Source organism: Chaetura pelagica, unplaced genomic scaffold, assembly GCF_000747805.2.
Source record: "Chaetura pelagica isolate M959 unplaced genomic scaffold, ChaPel_1.0 scaffold387, whole genome shotgun sequence".
NCBI lineage: Eukaryota > Metazoa > Chordata > Aves > Apodiformes > Apodidae > Chaetura > Chaetura pelagica.
This window is the reverse complement of record NW_009954101.1, coordinates 1,459,096-1,480,955: the sequence shown is the minus strand read 5'-3', so window position 1 is coordinate 1,480,955 and position 21,860 is coordinate 1,459,096.

Genomic DNA, 21,860 nt, shown 5'->3' with positions numbered 1-21,860 from the left:
AGACAGCCCAGCACACATGCACAGACTTGTAGTATGAAGAGCATGCCAAAGAGCTGCCAGCGCCTCCACTCTACAAACACCACCTGTGCTGCCAAATGGTGGTGCTACTCCATGGCCAACCCCTTCTTCCGTGCCTCCAATTTATGAACCTGATTCCCAGGGCCTGGCCCTGCTTTCTATGGGGACGATGGAGTGGTGGAATTAAAAAATCAAGACCCCTGTTCCCTCCCTTTTGTGAACGACTCAACCTGACCACATGTTGCTGAATGCTTTCTCAAGTTAAGCTCTCCACTCAGTAAATAAAAGCCATTTAATTCAAGTAGTGTGACTACTGATTCAAGTAGCCTCCAGAGGCTGTCTTACCTAATGCTTAGGTTAAAGGTTTATATAGTTTTGTGTCTACTCTCTGAATTGACTTCAGTCAAATCTTCCAAGTGATGCAGGACTGAAAAGTTGCTCATAACACTTCAGTGCAATGGCCTTGCATCTTTTCTCATGTAGCTTTTTTTTTTTTTTTTCCTGAGAACAAGTCTAACTTATTTGCAAACAACAGATAATTTTTCCCCATCTTGCCAAAATTCACTTTTTTCAGTATTCTATAGAAATGTTAGGATAATTTCCATGACCTGTGGCTGCATGAGATGTTCTGTGCTATTTCCTGTATCCTTAGAGGTAGTGAATGAGAAATAGCAATGAGAATTTCTTCCATTCCCTTCCCACACTACTGTGAGAACAGATGCTGAACAGAAAAGAGCCCGCTAAGGTTGCCTGTATGCCAGCTGAATCTGTCCACGATATAGTTGGCCCAAGACACTCTATACATTGCCTTCCCAGGCCAAAGCTTAACTAAGATTTTTGAGTTGGCCTTCACACTTGGATTTACTGGTCTATTAAGACTTAAAATCCAGATATACGCCTCCAGCAGTGAGTTAACCAAGCCCCCAAACCTCCAATCAATTACACATAAACTACTGCTTCAAGAAAACTGTAGAAAGAAATATCCTATGCTAAATGTTGTGTATGTATTTTGTATTTTACTTTCTTACAGTAGTAGCATTAAGGGAAAAGTAAGTGGGAAGCTGGGCTAGAAAATGCCAAAGTGGTGGTTGCCTGGGGAACTTAATTCAACTCTTTTTGCTGTGCACACTATTGGATACTGTTTTTTTTTTTTTAAGGTGTTTGTTTGTTGGTTGGTTTTTGTGTCTTGTTTGTTCTTTTTGTTGTTTTGTTTTTTTTTGCTTTGGCATGGGCAGAGCAATTGATCTTCTGTTGTTTTCTACTCAGTGAAATGACTATGGATATTTTGGAACTGAAACTGAAGCCTAGAAATGACATAGGAAATTTCAGCCTTAACAGTTAAAGGCAAAGTGTTAAGCAACTAGAAAGATGGCCTTATAATGGAAAGTGCTGGGTAGTCTTAGAGCATGGAAATACTGTGAATTACTTTACTAAAAACATAGAGAATATTATAGAGATTTCTAGATTTTGTATTTTTTTTTTTCTCTTTAGTAGTGCATATGTTTATTTTGCTGTCAACATAGAAAAAAGCTGTTAACTTTGAAAAACAAAATCATTATTTCATGGTTTAAGAAAGTCAGAATCTGAAGCAGTTATCACAATGTTATCTGAAGTAACATCAGTAATAGTAGTAGCAGAAGTAACAGTAGATATGCCTGGAGTCTCTGCTGAACTCAGTAATAACTTCATCTGCAGGAAGGCTACTGCTTATAACATAAACCAAACCCTCTTCTGTAGCCCAGGGACTTCTTGTGGATGTGTGCATCTGTCAGGAGAAATGTCACTATTAACTTTTTAATATTGACAGTTGTGAGCCTGCAACAAGGTTTGTTGCAGGAACTGCATTCTCACAGGCTGTCCTTTACTTTTGGTGCTATTTCCTATCTTTATGCTCTGACCCAGGTCTGTTTGCATGTCAGACTGGTCAGGACACAACAGAGCTTACTTGTTTCTTCTGTTTCTAGTGCAGTGGCCTGGCCAAGGAGGAGAGCAGGCAGAACTAGAAGTTATTCTACTGGGTGGTGTGATTTCTATTATGGAAGCAGCTAGGTACCAGTTTTGAGCCCCCTTTCATTCTATCACAGACACAGGCTCAGGACAAGCTGGTGGACACCATATGCTTCTCTTCCAGTTTGGCTGAGATGGAAATATCTTAGGTTCTAAGCTCTAGATTTTTGGAACAGAAAGTGGTGTTAAAAGCAGCATGTTACTGTAGAAGTTTTTCTCTCTCTTTCCTGAGGGAAAGCGAGTAGTTTGATAATGACTTTCTCAGTACTGAATCTTGTCTGTCTTTCGAAAAATGTAGAGGTAAAATACCTAATAAAATCCAATTCCTGTTGTTTGTGAATCTTGATGTACTATTCAGACTGACTCAGCTACGACACCTTAGACTAAATTTATTGTATTATTTTTAAAAAAGGACCAAGACCAATGCATTTTTCAAGCAAATTGATGATCAGCAAGATTACCACATCTTATATTCATTTTGGCCTTTATTCATGTCCTTTCATTAGTAAACTGTGTTAGATTGGTGAAATAAATTGTTGAATTTTGGAAAAGTTGAAGCATGGAGGATTATTTTGAGATTGCCCCCTCCTGCATGTCTGTCTTTTCACAGGGCAATTGTACATGTTGCGTTTGTTTCAAAACCACCTAACTTGCTTTGAGTTTTGTGTGCTATGTATTTTTTGAAATACTGCGTATGGGCTGAAAATGAATTGAAATTATAGGTACTTTCCCAGGACTTTTAGTTTTTTTACTCCTCTGTCTATCTTTCCTTAGAGGATGTTGAGCCTTACTATTCTATTTTTATCACTAAGCAGAAATAGCTGTATGGCAATGTGTAAAACCTTTCCCAGAACAATCTCCCAGAGAGCCTGTGTAGGTAGGTGAAATATTTTTTGACATATTCTTAAGTTTCTGGTAGTTGTGTTACTGCCAACTGGCTACTCTCTAAAAATATTTTCAAAATATTTTTCAATTCAAGGTTCATTATTTTTAAGTGTCTAAAAAGGTCCTGTGTGTTGCAAGGCAGGATCATATTAGCCAGTGTGAAAGAGCAAAAAAGTGGTCTTTCTATTAAGAATCCCAGTAAAGAGCTTGTCAAATCTATTTTTAGAGAAAGGAAAAAAAAGACATTTCACAAAGCGTTGCAGATCTGTTTCCCATCCAGAACACATCTGTGATGAGCTGCCTACAGATTGCCTCTCCAAGTAGACAGGGTCCTTGTTTATAGCATCCCCTATTCAAACATCTGGTCTTTTCAAGATATTTACGGAGGAAAAGAGCTCTTTTCCTATGCCCAAAAAACATGAGAACATGACAAGTTTTCCAGCTAAAATCTCTTGGTGAAAGCTATTGCTCAGGTTGTTCTGGGCAAATGGAAGGCAAAGTGAAGGAACTTTTGCCTCTGTGTCATGAAGCCAAGCGTAGTAAAATATGGTGCTCCAACCTGTGGAGGAACCACAGAATTGCCTCTGCCCTGCCTCTGAAGCTCTGTTGTAGATCTTGGAAGAAGTTTCTGTATGAACTCTTACTATTTCCTGTGCCTTCACCATAAATACTACTCTTCCTTCAGCAGAGTTTAATGTTTAAACAAATTCTGTGAGTAGTGTTTTGTGGGAGGCCATCTCACAGGTGCAGGTGTTCAGTGTCCCTTGTGTGGCATCTGAATGCCCTTTATTAACTAGAATAATGTCTTATGCATTATCTAACAGGCAGCAAATAGCATTTGCTCCCAAGCGGCTGTTACATTTAGCCAGCTTGTATGTCATGAGCAACGTGGCCATTAGCTTAGGATTCTGCTCATTACTCTGTGCTGATGAATACAAACTGCTTGTGGTCCTCAGGAACATTGCAATTGTTTGAGAATTGTGTATTTTTAATATAAGAACTGTTGTAAAACCTGGAGGCGATGATCTACAGAGTAAGTTTTTATCAGACAGTCCAGGTAACTGGGGAAATAAGTTGGAAAAATAAAATGAGTAAAAGTAGAAGGCAAATTGGAGCAACAGCAATACTTCCTTTTGGTGAAAATAGTTTAATGAGGATTGCTATCCAAACTCAATCTCTGCCCAGCTTCATCTGTGTATTTCTTTAAGGTCATGAAAGACAAAAACTAGATCCTAAATCAAAAAACATCCTAACTCACAGTATTTCATAAAACTACCTTTGTGTGTAATGTATTTAAAAGGGCTGAGTTTTATTCTTACATTTAAATAAATAACCAAATTGTGCTCCATTGGAATGATTGTAAGCATATGCTGAATTGCTTTCACTACTTGCTCAGTCAGAAATTGGCCCAGGCTATGCAGCAAAACCATTCAAGTTATCTACAGCATACAATTAATCATTCTTATCCTCTTCAGTGAGCAAAACAGCATTATATGCAAAGCAAGACAGAAATAAACTTGACAGGAAGAAAATATTCCTCTTTCTGTTGGTGAAATATAAGGAAAATAAATCCTTAAGTCTCATACTTCACAAGTCAGAGGCTTGCCTTGATAATTTTGGTGCTGAGGACTCTTCCAGCATGTAAATTTACTTCTGAGCTGTGACTGGGATAGAGGAGCACCATGTCATTCTTGTACGAGTTGATACTGTTTACTTACCCAAGCTCATGATGGAAAATTGTTGCAGTCTGCCTCACTTTTGGATACTGTCTATGTGATATGGAAGTCATTATCACTATTTTCTTGGTTTAACAATAAGATTAATTGTGGTTACAGCAAGAAGTACGTTATTAGGTTCTGGGTTTTCTTTCCTTTTACCTGAGGCCAAGTCACATATCTCTAAGAACAGAGATGTGTTTGCAGAGAAGGGCTCAAATTGCAAATTTGTTAGTGTTCTGTCCTTATTGATTCTGTCTATGGTTTTCACGAGCAAACAACATGACAGAAAGTAGATAAAATTGGACTAGTTTGGCTCAAGATGGCTGTGAAGACTTTACAGTTATGCCTTGTCTTTATTTTTTTGTTAATGGAAAGTAACCCAAATTAATAGAATTCCAGGTTCATTTTTTTATCACTCCCAAAAGGGTTGCCTTCTTACCTAATGCACAGTCTCAGAATCTCGATCTGTGGACTTCTGCAGATCTAAAACATTATTGACCAAGAGCCTAATGCAGTGCTGTGTGATGTACCTGGTTTGCTGTAGACTTTCTATGAAGGAAGTCTGGAGGTTATCAGGGGATGCAGAGTACCTCTCCACCCAGCCTCACCTGGTGGGATCTCCAGCCTCACCACTATTCATATTTGCAGTTCACAATTAGAAAGGGCATTTAAAAAAATTTGACAGGTAGTCAAGAATCAAGGTGAATTTTGGAATTCATTCAGACAACCTGCATGGAGAAGACACACTTTAAGCAAATAGAAAAAGCTTTAAAGAAAATCTCAAAGATTTTTCTATCTTTATAGATATATATTTAAAAATCCACATATATCTATGTATGCAGTGTATGTGATGGTGTCTATATACATATATATGTATACGTATATGCTTTTTATACACAGAATGCATGTGTGTAGCTCCATGTGAACATTTGAGAAAGAACAGGCTCAGATGGGAAAAAGAGGCAATAAGACATCAAAGACCATGCATTTCTTTCAGGGGTTGTTTGCAGTTTTCTATCTTGGCTGTTTATTGCTTTGCTAATTACTTTATGCCTCTCAACTTTTAGATGATGCCTCAGTGATTAATGTGAGAGGAACCATTAAGGAATAGCATATGAAGTCATCAGGAACCATATTTAAATTCATCCATGTTGGCTGACAGATTATGTAATGGAATACAGGAATGGAATCAAGAAGGGTTTTTCTCATGACTTGAGGGGGGACCTTCATCTCATCCCAATCCACTTTTTATTTCTGTGCAAAAGTAAACATTTTAAATGCCAAGTAAATTGAAACATTTAAGGAAAGACAAGAGAAAGAAACAGCCCAAAGCAGCCTGGATGAGTGCTTCTGTGATTAGCCTTATCTACTCTGAGCATTTGTATGTGTATTGCTTTGTTATTAAATACCACTTTGCAGCAGATTAACACCATTTCAGATATTGGCATTGCTGATTGAGGACTCCATGGATGCAGTACCCATGGAGGGGATGCCTTTTATCTTAGTGTTTGCCCTACCTTTTACAGTTCTCAAACTACAGTGCAGATGTGTAGAAGGTCTGTTTTCACCAGTTTTGATGTCAATACTGACAGTGCCTGTGGACTCAGCAAGAAGTAAATTTGTGGAATTTTTCTTAAAGTGCTATTATTCCACAGATGAATAGGAAAATAAAAAGCTTGGAAAAGAGTGGATGTTACTGCATACCTAGGGGGAAACTTCAGCTGGAAGAGTGATCGTTACCCATGAGGAGAGACTCCAAGAGGTAGTAAATCGACATCCTATCCAATAATTATTTTAGCTCTCTGTTTGATGACAGTGAAAACCTGTTTGTGTGCAATTTCTGAGATGAAACACCAGGGGCAGAAAAAAAACAGACTTGTTAAGTGATACCTGGACAACTGTTAGTTGTAGAGAAGATAAATTGGAGGAAGACCCACACTTTCTCTTAGTTCTGCTCTGGACTGAAGTTCCTTCTGTCCTGCTGACTTAGGTCTGTTAGCCTATTTGTGATAAGCTATGTAGACTGTCAATGGTGACCTCACTGGTAATGTAAAATTGTCCTGGATATAGGAAAAGCAAATTTAAACTAGTATTCAGGTTTGAATATTTGTGCAGCTGTCTGAGAGTTGAGTTTTTTATCTTGTGAGAATTGTGAAAATTCTCAAAATTCCCTTATGTAATAGTTTAAAAACATTTAAAACAATCTTGAAAATGAGAACACCTTCAAGAAACTACACTCCAAAAACTTGTCCATATGAATTACAGCTCAAACAGTATCAATGTCTTCTAATATTGAAGTTATTTTTATTCTCCATTAATATAATTTGTTCAGTGAATGTAACTGAAGGTGTCTCTTCAGTCAGACAAATATAAGTCTAACTGAAGATATTTTCAAGCATCCTTTTGCAGATAAACTTCAATTAAGCAAGACAAAACAATTGCAGGTGAAGAAGTGGGGAGAAATGATTTTAGGTAACTTGCAGATTTATGAAGTGCTTAAATTTTCACTTCTTAATGTGCCCTAGGATTAAACCAGCAGGCCAAATACTCAGTTTTCACTTACGATAGAATTAAATGGGAATGTAGAAGGAAAAGATCGAACTGCAGTCAGAGCTAGAAGGTAATGTCAAAAGGCTTGTTAATTTAGATATCTCTGAGGTGGCTTACTATCTTCTTGAAAACTATTTTTGAGGAGGAAATGAAGGACAATGCAATGTCTTTTGAAGTCAGAATGCCTTTTTTCTTCTCGTAATGAAGTCCAAAAGACTGTCTTTGATCTCTGAAACAATCTACAATCTTGTATAGCTTTGATCGCTAACATAATGGATGTGGTGTTATTTTCTGTATATGTTGAAAGTGGGTCTTAACAAGCCTAGTTAGTATGCATGCTAATTGAGTTACAAAGAAGCCTTACCATGGAAGTAACACTTCCAGTTATGTTTTGTCTCTTTTGGAGTGAAAAACAGCAGTGGAGAATCACAGACCACAGTGCTCTGTCTGTTGTGCTGCCTCCTCTTGTAGATGTGTGCTTTTACAGGATTAACACAAGTTGGCTATATTTATGCCTCTCAGTTTGTATAAGCTTTATCTTGCCGTGTCATGTTTCTGGAAAGCCTACTGGTGCTTGCCAGCAAACACTTCATCAGTGCAGTAGCAGGATGACTGAACCTCCTTTCAGTGGAGCACTGCAGCAAGGGCTGGCAGACAAATGCGGGAAACATGCTTGGAGAGAGCTGCTTCTCCTTGCTGGGCTTCCCTAAGAGAACTAATGCTTTGTTAGAGAAACAAAGCCCAAATTTAGGCCTGACCATTGTTTTTGAAGCAAAGGAGTGGAAATATTTAGCTTCATGGCACGTACTGAAGAATGTGCTCCAAGGCATTTTCATAGGTTCACAAAGAGAAAGCTGTTTTAATATGAGATGTTAGCTACTGGTATCATTAGTTTTGATTTAGGAAGCAAAATTTATGCTCTGTCCTAATTATGAGAACAGTTTGAATGCATGGCTCTTTTCTGAAAGCCTACAGTAGAGGATGGCTGAGGAAGGAGGTTGAATACAGCTCAGCTGTTCTTAGCAGTGGCTGTCTTAACTTCCTGCATTTGCAAATACACCTCTCTTTTCTTGGTGGTGAGGTGCTACTACTATACAGTAATAAATTATGACAAGAGCAAATGGGATGGCAAAACCTACATGGGATTAAGGCTATAGGAAGAATGCTATGAAACTGCCATTTTCTGAGAGGAATAAATGAGATCACCACACTAAAATTATTTACTTGGGAGCATGTCAGGCTCAAGCATAATAAAACATACACTGAAGTTCAGGATTTATTGGAGGGCTTAGTTTTCAAAAGCATGAATTTACAGCAGCAGTGGAGAAGTTGTTGATGATACTGGCAGCCTGTGCTGATTCACGGTGTTTTGAATGCTACTGAGACTATAGAGACAGCTCCTTTGAGGTACAGCCTGCCATAGGACACCCACCCAAAAGTGTGTTCTGGACGACCCAGCCACAGAGTCCATTCCTGGAAATCATAAGCAACCCTGAAACCGTGGTCCTGAGATTTAGCCATCAATACTGAGAGGATAGAGAATGCTTTTATCAGCTACTGAGTTTCCTGTGCTAGCAAGACTATTAAAATATTTCAGAAGGGTGTCCTCTGGAAACCAGCTGCTTTTAAGTGTAGATGAGTTCAGGTATCAGTGAAGGCTAAACTGAAGTATTTTTTTATTTTTGCAGTTGTACTCACCTTCAGCACCAAAAGGGTCATATCTCCAGCCATAGACCAGGCAAAACCAGCGTAATCACGGATGCTGGGGGGAACAAGCACGAGAGAGACTTGTCTTGAGAACTAGCTTAAGCAAAGTTCCATTTGTCCTTCTGGACAGCAATGAAGGCTGACTTGCCTTGGTTGGCTTTGGTTCATTTTTTTAATGAATGCTACTTTTCATGTGCTGTTAATTCTTGCTCTGGTTGTTCCCAAATGGAGGCTTTATAATTTTATGTTTTTCACATTTTCCAATTAGTTTGTAAGGCCATTGTAAGACCTGAGGTATTTAGAAGTGAGAAATAAAAATTATCAGTATAATGGTGGTTACTACACTTACCATTCACCAAAAAGTCAGTATTATGATTTTCAGGAAGTTAAATTTTAGCTAAGTACCTTCACTTCTTTAGTCTTCAGGCAGCTGTTAGGTTGGTTACATTTGATCCTGAATCGTTGGGCATGCTTTCACCTATAGTACAAGAAGGACCAATGACAGAGCTTTGAAGGACAAATCATGTAGGTGCTGTAGATCTCAAAATCAAAGGAGTGATGCTACAGAAGAATATCAGGTAAAGTTGCAGTAAAAAAAGAACAAAAAAAACCACTCTCAAAAATCAAATCACACACAAACACACACATAAAACAACTCAGAAAATAAATGACATTAGGATAATTTATTGTTTCATGTTGTTAGAGGAACTCTATCCAAGGTATATGGACTTAAAGATTTATTAGGAAATTCTCCTTGTTCTTCTGTTGAGTGGTATGCTATTAAGTTTCTTCAGCTGAGTTTAAGACAAAAAAACCCATCGGAGTGAAGATTTTCTGTTATAATGTAAGCTTCACATCAGCATCAGAGACAAAACTGGATTAATATAAATCCTTCAGGGCATAAGAACACATTTGCAGATTAACCCTGATCTCTGCTTAAAAACTCCCAATGTCTCTTTTCGGTATTGATTTATCTAAACAGGGCTGCCTGGCTGCAAACAGTGAAACATTTCCTCTTCAGGTCAATTAGCAGGCACCTGGATAGGATTCAGACTTTTGCTAGGCACAGAAAATCCAAGAAGTTGTAACTACAGGTGGTTGCTGCATGTTTGCTACCAATATGAATATTGCATTGAGAAACTTGGAGTAGATGGTATTAAAAATCTGACAGTTATAAATCTTGTATTTGAAGTGGATGGCTTTATTGACTGGTGCTATTTTTGAGATGGAGAAAAGAGGGAATATGTTCTAGCCTTTTGATTTAATATGAAAGAGCACTATTTAGGGGTGATTGATGGTTGAAAAGTGACTTACCAAGTGCTCTGCATGACTGTATTACCCTAGATAATAGGTTAAAAAGGAAAGAGAGACTTCTGAGTTTAAAGGCACTAAACGTCGTTTTATTGCAAATGAGAAAAATCAGTGCAAGTGTGACATGGATATGTTCATTTATATTCTGGACCACACTAAAAGGGCATTCTATAAATTATTAATTTCCAGGCTAGTTGTGTGCTACCCTGAACTAATGTCTGGGTCATTTTAAATTTCATGTCCTGAGAAGAGAGATTCTAAGTTCATTCTGAAGATGTTCCAAGCCCACCCATACCAGAAATTTAATATTGCTGTAGAAAAATCCTGAGATGGAATCAGCCTTCTCACTACTGTTATGTTGGCTTGCATCTGTCATGCACTCAGTGGAACTGCAGCTAGGATGGTCACTAGATTTCTTTTGTAATGTCAGTAAGTTTTTTATGAATTGAGGATAAAATTCTGCCTCTGTTAAGGCAAAAAGAAAAGATTATCTTGCTTTCTCTGGAGATAACATTTTCATGAACTTTTCTGTATGTCTATGTTCAGGTTATGATCCAAAGCACACAGAGAACAGATGGGAAAATCATTCAACTTGCTTGTTTCACAAGCTTCCAATCCATGTAACTGGAAAATATACACATCAGGTATATTAAGACGTAAGTTAAACTCTTTGACAGCTTTAAATTGATATATCATCACCATGAAGTTATTAGGTATTCTATTATTAATATACATTTTTAAGCATAAGGTGATGTTTTATTATTGACCATAAACATGTCTTTTAACTCTGAGTTTTTCATATAAACATTTGTTAAGGGGTCATCCCTATCACTCAGATAGTGAAAGATCCCATTATTGAAATACATTGAGGATTCAGGTGATTAAAGTAGCTGACTGCAATAGCTGCAAGGCTTGTCTACCTTTTAAATGGTTGTAGCTAAGTATGAATTACGATTAGATTAAATCCAGTGTGTCATGTAATTTTCAATAAATGGTAGCATATTTTACACAGCTTTGTTACTGTTAAACTTTCAATAGAATTTATTTAGAACTTTAGAGAAGATACTAGTTCTACGCATCTATCAAAATCACAGTATTTTTATACTGTGAACTTCCTATTGGCATTTTACACTCAAAATACTGTGATACTTACTGTAGTGTTATTACTTTTATGAAAAGAAAGTCTCTAACATCTCCAGGCCTGCAGATAGCTTTAATTGTCTTAAAGAAATTTAATCAGTTGAAATAATTACAGTTGAATGTACAAAAAGCATATTAGAGCAGGTCCCTGTCTTGCAAGGCATACATTCTTGGAAGAGGACAGACATTTAGCTGAAGTGACACTTGCTGTTAGACAGTAGTGGGTTTCTCTGGGAGAAACTAAAATACTATTTGGTCATGATATGTTTATATACAGTAATAAAATACGTTTGTAAAAATCAAAGTACTTTATTGCTTTTAAAAGTTGCAGGAGGACCTGGACAGGCTGGGTCAATGGGCCATGGCCAATGGCATGAAATTCAACAAGACCAAGTGCAGGGTCCTGCACTTTGGCCACAATAACCCCAGGCAGAGCTACAGGCTGGGGAAGAGTGGCTGAAGAGCAGCCCTGCAGAGAGGGACCTGGGAGTACTGGTTGACAACCGGTTGGACATGAGCCAGCAGAGTGTCCAGGTGGCCTGGAAAGCCAATGGCATCCTGGCTTGTATCAGGAAAGGACTAGAGGGAAAGTTACAGGGATAGGCTGAGGAAGCTGAGGTTGTTTATCCTGGAGGACACTCAGGTGGGACCTTGTCACTCTCTACAGCTACCTGAAGGGAGGTTGTAGTCAGGTGGGGGCTGGGCTTTTTCCAGGCAACTAGCAACAAGAAAAGAGAGCCTGGCATGAAGCTGCTCCAGGGAAGGTTTAGACTGGATATTGGGAAGCTCTTCCTCATGGAAATGGTGATCAGACATTGGAATGGACTGCCCAGGGTAGTGGTGGAGTCACCACCCCTGGATGGGTTTAAGGAAAGGCTGGATGTGCCACTTAGTGCCATGGTCTAGCTGATGTGGTGGTGTTAGGTCAAAGGCTGGACTGGATGATCTCAGAGGTATTCCCCAGCCACAATAATTCTGTCATTCTGTGAATACTAGGCCTTTATATCTGCATTTTAAAATTAAAATGGAGACTATTATTTATACAGCATAAGATATGTAAAAATTCAGAACCCACAAATCCTCTAATCATAACTTTTCAGCTAGTGGAATACAACAGAAAAAGACAATTTAACTGAGCTATCACTTTGCCTTTGAATTGAAGAATTTTTATTGTATTACATGGTAAGGGGACACCCTCTACCCTCAAAGAATAATAAATCTTCTAGGCCCATTATACCCATCCAGTTCAATGGCATTTTCTTTAATTTAATGCCTATTACCATTTAACTGCTTTTAGAGTTGTCAACCAAATTAACACACTGCCCTGAACTACTAGCTTGGGATTTATGTAGGTTAGATCCCTCAAATGTCAAGTAATTTTTGTTTTCTAGTTCAAACACAGGTTTTACAAAACCTTTTGGCGTACAACTTGTCTCATCTGTCTCATACTCTTGTGGTTTTATTTTCCTTAGCGAGAAAGGAACAAACCTATAGTTTTGTTATAAATGTATGTGGAATGTGTAGTGTGTGGGGTAGTAAAGGAAGTATGAAGCAAATGTTTGCTGTAGCTGCTAGGAAACAGAACAGCCATGATGGACTTAATTTTTTGTTTTGTTCAAATAATTTAGGCAACATTTATAGTTTTATCCATGGATAAGAACTTTTGTCAGATACTAAGTTAACTTAGATCATGAACCCATTTTTTTCTTGGATAATTATTAGATTAAGAGTAATTGCAGCAGAGGCAAAAAAAGAGATGCATGGTTTCAAATGCTTTTCTGACCCTGCTATCACCTTTTCTGTCATATAAAACAGAAATTGAAAAACCATGTGTCTCACTCTTCATAAAAGTGCTCTTTAAATTTAGTGTCTGAATAAAGTTTTGTGTCATAACATCTTAGAGTTAATCAAACTCCTCCATGGGAGTGTGTCTTCAGACTTAGTTTGAGCTGAGCCTTTATATTCCATTTTCTTCTAAATACTACATAATATTAGAATTACCTTGAGGGAAATTTACAGCTGACCAGTTCAAATTAACTTAAAGGGTTGATGACTGAACATTGTGGGCACCATGAAACACTGCAAAATGCAGCTGTTTTGGGTCTCAAAACTTGACTGGAAGACTTAAATGAAAGAATAACAGTTCTTTGTCTGCAGATGTCAAGTGGAAAAGTGCCAGCATGAACTACTCACAGCTAATTTGGTCATCAGCTGCTACTGCTGCAGCAGCAACAGCAGCAAAACATTCATAAATGGTAGTCTAGGCACTTTGCACACTAATGGTGATGAACAAAAGAGATCCAAAGCCATCCTTGAGCAAACAAAGACCCAAGGAAGATGACCAACAGTTTGTTTAGGAGGCTTGAACTGTTTCAGAGGCTTGGGAGTCCTGCTTCTAGTACAAAGTATATCTTAACATTCCATTAAGTTTTATAATAATAATTTCTCCTTTTTTTTTTTTTTTTTTTTAATTGCAGTTAAATAATTTTACAACCATCCATCTTAGAGGTATTTATTTCCAATAATTTTTAAACAAGATTATTAGAAACCAGCAAAAATCAAGCAAGAGTCAAGAGCGTCTTCTCCTTCAACCTTTTAACATCTTCTCATATTAAGTATTTAAAACTTCTAGACCGAGATGGTCTTTCATGGTACTTGTATGTATCTGCAAGCAACATATTTTCTAGGAAAATATTAAGTATAGAGTTATCTGACAGAATTATAAAGATCCTGTGTTTTAACTAAAGGGTGATAAAACAACAGTGTGGAATAACGTGTTTCTGTGATTCTGCTCTGACTGGGATTTGCTTAGTGCAGGCTGCAAAGACAGAGATGAAAGCAGCTTCAGCATGCTTCGTTCTGCCTCTTGCAGATGCTGCAGCACCATTAGACAAGTGAAGTAATTCCTTCTACTGTGTTGTGTCCTGGTGATGAGGAGAAAATGCAGCAGAGTTTTCAAGGTAATTTCGCCGCACAAGTAAAACTGTTTCTGGAGGACCTTTACAGAACAATATGGAGATGTCCAAACTTACATTTTAGACTTGCCCCTCTCAGCCTCTTTCTTTGAGGCAGGACTAAACTCCATGCAATGATCACTCTGCAACAGAGGAGGTTTGTTTGAAGCTCTGTCTTCCAGGAGTCAGTATCTTTGATCTGAGATGTGTTGTGAAAGTTGATGACTAGAGTTGTTTATGCAGGATTCCCAGTGGCTGCCTGGAACACCAACTCTGGCCAAGCATAATTATTTTTGGTACACTAGTGTAGTTGCATTGTCAATAAACTGCTGAGATAGTTCTCTATTTTTTTCCCCAGATATTTTTAACAGAAAATGCAGATGGGGTTCAAATAAAGGCTTATAAATTACTTAGATTTTAAAAATTTTCTTTGTTAAAAAATGTCTGCTGCTTTTGGACTTCATATTGACATTTTAGTGGGTTCATCTCAGCTTACTTAAAAACAAAAAAGGATTAGTGTGAAGCTTAGTGCTGGGTCTTTCAGATGAGACCTTTACAAAGGATCACTGCTGCTCTGTCCATCAACAGAAGTTCTGATCACACTCTGTAACAGCAATGTGTTTGTGGCCCGAGTAAAATGTATAGTTTCTGGATGGAAAAATTGGCCATGGCAGGGTCCCCCTCTGCAAAGTATTCGGAGTTCTATACTATATGCATATCCTGTTTTTTAAGCTGAGCATCATGTCAACTCAACTGGAGTAAAATGTTTTGAAAGTGGCTGAGGGAAAACTCAGTTTTCTGCTTTAATAAAGGTATGATTCACATACTTTCCTCCAGTATAAATTTCAGTTTGCACATTATTGCATGAAGTGTCACCTACATGCCACAGATAATTGCAAAGCTTAAACCAAAACCAAAACTGAAAAGCATCTCCTATGACTCTCTTTTCCCTTGGCATCTTGTCAGGTATGATATACTATTTTAATACAGAAAGGGTTATGGTGTTTTGCTTCTGGACACTTCAGTGATGTCCTCAGGGCTACTGCCAAGTTTTTATCTCCTTTTATTTCTACTTTGTATTCTTGTTAATGTGTACTTATACAAATGTTGATGGATACTTCTGCTCCGTTTATTTAATATCATTGGATAAACACACAGTTTTCTGTGAGTATTAATTTTATAAAGTTTCCTCACTTGCTTTGTGCATCCTGTAATGACTTTGTAGTTAGGGTTGGTTTTTTTTTTCCTGTAATGGAGGAAACTGTTCCTACTGTTTACATTTAGAAAACAAATAACCATTTAATGCTGTTTCTGCAGCCTTTTTATGAACATTTGGAAAGGCTGGTATTTTGGAAATCAGAGTTTCGATGGCTGGGGAGAACTAGTATTTCTAAGATCAGTCAGAGTTTTGATGCAAATCTCATGTTGACCCTAGAGAAATTTCTAAGTGTTGTAAAGGAATGCAGGATTATTGTCAACGTCTCTTCGCTTCTCTGCATTGTTTGCCTGGCAGTACAGCAGTCATGCAATAGATGAAGGTGGGATGTTTGCCATATCAATCTGTCTATAAAGAAGTACTGTGACAAATGGAGAACCCAAGTAAATTTATAATCTTAATTATGATCCACAAACTATTCAATACTGGGAAGCAAAATTACTATCAGTGATCATGATTAAAGATGGTATCACTCCACCTTACTCTGTAAGCCTTGCAAATACTTCAGCTTCCAACTTCCTTTAAGTCAGAGAGAGAAACACATGGGGAAATATCTTGATATTTAGCAAAATGCCTGCTTGGAATTAACTGACCTTTCCTGTAAATCAGAAGCAAAGTTGCCAGCTGGGCACTTTCTCATATGCAGGCAGCAAGAAAATGAGTTGAAGAGCTCTCTGAAGCAAAACATTACGCATACGTTCCTCTGCCCCTGCCCCCCTACCCCCCCATTCTACATCTTGTACTATAATCATGCAAGGGCTATTACTGAGGGTAAATCAGAAAAGGTGTCTCTTCATCCTTTCACAGCAACCATGACAGTTATGCAGAAGTTCATATTAATGACTCTTAATTTTCAAAGGAAACTGCTCCTTGGCTCGCTTGAAGGAGAAAGCATGAACTGAAATACCATACTAAATACTACTGTTTCATGTTTTTACCTACATTGCTAGCCTAGCAAAAATTAATGACAATAATTTTATCTGTTTATATAAATAAGCTATATACAGGTAAATCTGATTAAAAACACCTCTTATGCAAGTTGATCTGACTCAGGACTGTTCAACAGCTGACCTGGATAGCTGTGGTATATAACAAAAAATCTTCTTTTATATGTCAGAACAAACCCATTATATTTGCAAGGATTGTTCCTGTGCAAAACAGAGATAAGTGACAACAGAATAAATTACAAGTTACTGGAATAATGCTTTTTGTATGAGACTAACCACATCTAGACTCAAGGCAAGGGCTTGAGTCCCTAAGGGCTGTCACACTGCCACATGTGAAAACTCCACATTTAACTGAGAGAGAAACTTCATCTTTCTGCTGCACAACATTAGACTTCTATGGAACTATACCTATGAGGAGCTCTGCATGATACAATTTTAGAGAATATCTTCACAAGTAGTGCCCATACGCAGAAGAGATTTATTTTTTCTGCATGGTAAGCAAGGTCTGAGTGCCTAGTTCTATGTAAAAAACAAAGTGAAAATTAACAGAGAAAATGTGCTATATTTTTCACTAACTATGTTCTTTTAGGAAACAGCAGTTCTTGTTCTAATCTCAGTGGAGTTACTCATGTTCTGCAGAGTGTATGTTCAGACTCAGGCAACAGCTTCCTTCTGGGCTGCACTTCAAAGAAATGATAAAATATGCATTCTCCTCCACAGATAATGACTGCAGGAAATGCTCCTTCTTGAGCTTTGTAAGGCAAAGGATACTGTTCAATAAGCCAGTGACTGAAGGCCAGCATGATGCAGTTTTATCTTTATATCAATCAACTTTTATTTGAATATTCATGTAGTAGTTATATTTTCTCATCATCTTTGCCTTTCTTCTTGGAAGATTTTAAGTGTCCATGAACACACGGCCATCCCGGACTCCTCCCCACAGCGTTGCTGCTGTCCTTTGCTGTGCCTTGTGCAGGAAGGCAGATTCCAATCCTGGTTCTTCTGGAGCCAGGCCATTTCTTGCTGCCAGTATGTCTGTTGTTTTCCTCCAGCTTTCCATGGCATGGTCTCAGGAGAGTCACAATTCCCCACATCCTCAGTGTATCTTTGATGTACAATCTGGGTGGGTACAGCATGATGGACAGCAGAATGCCTCATGTCCCCCCAGAATCTGAGTGTATCTTGGTCCTTTCCTGTTGCTGGCTGGGAATGTGGATCACTTGGTCTGAGTCACATTGTTGGCTGAATTACTTGAACTGGGTTACTTGATACAGTGGTTACCATACATTTTGCAAATGTCTCACCAAGTCCAATATACATGTAGTGGGTTAAAAATCTGTCTCGTGACAACAGCTTTTTCTGATTTGGTTCTTAGAGCTGGCTTCATCCTCACCTCCAACAGTAGACATAATGAATTTACCTACATGATTTGACTTTTTCTGGACTTTGGCATACTCCCCTGTGATAGGAGAGGTGCAGAAGTAGGTAGGTGGTGGAGGTGGACCAGTCTCAAAGTATCTTTTAGCCCATTACATGTTTTTCTACAAGGAACTTCTCTGCAAGAGCTTGTGCTTCGCTATGCATGTGAATTACAAGATCAGTATAAGTCTGAGCTTTTCCTGATCAAATTTGTCATAAAGTATGATTCTCTGGTGTTTATCATAATTGTCTGGGGTAATGAACTAGTGTGTATATTTAGTCATCAAGCAAATATGGTTAGAATACCATAATTAATAGCTTAAGAATTTGTTTGCCCCCTTTAGCTGAATAATCTATTGAATTTAATTTATTTTGGACAAATTGAGAGCAATGGACAGTCTACTAGCTGAGTAGACCTCTTCAAGTCTGCTTCTCACCTATTGTCTCTCATCCTAATGATTGTAATGACAGCTCCATATGAAGTTAATATTATCTTGCTTCACCCTTCTTATTGTTCTGGAAATGACTCAAGAGTAATTATATCAGTGTTAGTTATTCTGACCGAGAGCATTGAGCAGAGTGATTTTATGGTATTAAACAATTAGGAAGACTCATTTTCTGATATAATAAATAAGCATGGTTATCCAAGTTATAAAAGCAGGGCATACCAAGGAGCTGGATAAAGCAACTTAGGGTGTGCTGAGACCAGACCTAGAAAATGAAAAATAAATCTTCCTAAAAATTGGATGAGGGGCAAAAGCCTCTTAATACAAGATTTTGTAAGATACTGGTAGAAAATGTAGAGCATATGTTCTCATAGTATAATGGATGAATATAGCAAGGTGTGAACTGATTTGACATTTTTTTTCAGCTCAGTGACCTGATACTACTCATGGCTGCACTGTGAGTTCATAATAAAGATTCTCTGTTAAAAAAAATAAAATAAAAAAAATGATTTATTATCTCTTATTTTTGTGAAGATATTCCTAAAAGTATTGATTGGATATCCAATCTGAAATTTGATCAAGACTGTGAGCAGTCTGACATATTTTCTAGGAAAGAAATGTGAGACTATCTGCTTGCTGCATCTCCAATGCTCTATTCTGCTCTGCCAGCCCTGAGGGCTGCCCTTAGCAGTATGCTAGTTGAATACACACCCCTGTTTCACCTCTTCTGGTCTTTCTGTGTATGTAATTGGAAAGTGCAGGAGAGGAAGCAAGAAACTTCTGGGAACTTTGTGCAAGAAAATAAAAGAATATGCATGTGACTTTTGCTTTTACATAGCTGAGTGCTGTTCCTTCTGGTTCATAGTACTAAGTAACTCAAATGAAGATTATAAGCCACAGTAAATGTTCTTTAGTGTATGCAATTTCAATTTATTACAAAATTACATTTTAGATACTTAGTCTGTGGAGGAATTTCTGCGGTGTTCTTCCCCATATATGCTTTTCTAGATAAATATGGTGAAATAATATTGTTCCAGATTTGCAGCATGTAAAATAATAAAGCAGTAAGACAGGATGATGGTGTATTAATGGACTGTAAATTCATACTTGAGGTACACTGTATATATAAGGCTGAAGGCCAAGAGCCCTTAATGACCTGAAATGACTATTAATGATCCATTAGGATGTAAGTAGGTATATGTAACTTCTATATTAATAACAATAAAGATGATCACCATAATATTTGGGAAAAGAAAAATATGTTGCGGTAACGAAGGCCAAACTATTAATTAAAACACAGTAAGAAAGTAATACCTCTGGAATGCTTTTGAATGTTTTCTAAATGTGCTTGCTATTTGTGCAAGGCATAACGTGGGTGTCACTTGACCAGCCATTATTCTTTTGTCTTCTGTGAAGATTTATTCAACAGGGTCTTGTCTGTATTGTCTTCCTCCACAGGAAGTGCTTGAAAATACAGCAAAGTGCTCTTGTTTACCATGTCCTCAGAGTTATAATGAGTTAAAAAACGTCATCCGAATTTAATGGGCTACTAAAAGACACTCATGCCAATTTAGTATGGTTTAATGTTCAGAAGGTGAATATATCAGTATTGTAGATGGGATACTTGGCTGTTAATAAGAATATTGTGTGAACAGATAGAAATTTATGCTTACTATGGTTAATTCCACTGAACCACAGAAGAGATTAGACACAAATAATTATTGCTATGATAGTTGTTTCCCTTTTTTTTTAGGTAGAAAAAAATCAAACCTAAAAACATGGAATTGAAACCATGGTTTTTAACATTTTTTCTGAATGAAAATGCATCTGTCATTCTAGAAGTAGAATGAAAAATGAAATGCAATCTTGTAGACCTGAAATCTATTTGAAATATCACAAGTGTCTAAAAAAATAATTGCCAAGAATTATAGAAGAGTAAGGTGAAATCAGAACAGAAATGTAAGAGATGTCTATAAAATACGTAACTCAAATATCAGTTAGGGACTTCCTTTATCCTGCATTTTCTCAGTGTCTTGTACAAGGGGAATGATCTAATTATCAGTACACTGGTGAAAAAAAAATAAATGGAAGGGCATACCATTGAAAACACCCTATAGAAATTAAGGAGAGAAGTTGGAAGAAAGAAGAAGGTCTCTGAATCTGCTTGGAGTAGATCAAAGAGAAACAATACAGTTAGAGGTACATTAATATTATTGAAAAAGTAAGAAGTCAAGCAAACAATTGCCCAAACTTGAACTGAATCTCAACCTTAAAATTATTTCCACTCAGCCCTGAATTTATTTTCATATCTGTGTTTTGTTGGTTTTATGGTTCAGACCTGAAGAAGAATGGCCAAAACAGAATATAAAAAAGTGCTCTTGAGTGTCTGTCGTTTATAGTTTGAGTACAAGCAAAAAGAATGCATATCTTAGGAGAAAACACTGTGTGTGTTTTGTTTTGGTTTTGTTTGGTTTTGTTTTGGTTTGTTTCATTTTTTTCAGGATGTTCTGCCTAATTTGTAGGCTCAGAGAGTCTGAATGGTTTGGATAATGTAAATTTTGTGTCTTTCCCTGACCAAATGTTAATGCCTTTTTAACTCTGTTGCTGAGAGAAACAGAAGACAAAGATAAGCAGAGTAATCAATAGCAATTGAATTGCTTTTCAGTTAAGAGCATGGAAAAATGTAAAGCAAAAAACAAAGACACTCTCTGGAAATCATGTGTCAAGTACAGTTTTATTTTCCCTTTTGTTTTTTTCTTCTATGCCTACTAATAATGTAAGGGACTGGAGAAAACAGACCCAGACTCTTCTAGGAGGCATGTAATGGTATGAAAAGAAGCTACAGACACAGGTTGGAGCACAGGAAATTCTGACTCTCCATAAGAAAAAACAAAGTAAAAATGGAAAATTCTTGGAGTAAATTGCCTAGAGAGGTTATGGAGTTTTCACCCTGGAGACACTCAAAACCCATATGGATGTGATCTATGTTAGCCCCTGCTTTGAGCAGGGGGTTGGACTAGAAACCTCCAGAAGTCTCTAGACCTTAAATTACTCTATTGTTGTATGGTTTTAATAATTATTTCCAAAGTTGTTTTAATTGTGAAATGGTTCTGAATGAAAACACACATATGGATATGACAACTATAGATAAGAAATATTAATATTCAAAACAGAATTATATGTTGAGTCTGGTTTATCATGATGGTGTGTGAAATTAACACTCCAGTGTGGACTAACTAGAGCAATTAGTCCATGAAAATAAATTATTTTTCTGACATGAATGCTGAAATAAAAAAATATGATGTGATTTGATTAATGTTGATAAGTGCTTAACTCATATCTTAATTGAAATAGGATTATAAATCCATACGCTTATCTCAGTTTCAAAAAGGTAGCATTTGAGGTGTTTACATTTCAGCGATGGAAGAAACCTCTCAATTGCTTAATGTTGCTCAGCAACATTATACTTTAATTTAAGATGAAAATAATAAATAATTGTTCAATTAGGAGTCCTTTCATCAATGTGTGTGCTAGAGTAGAGA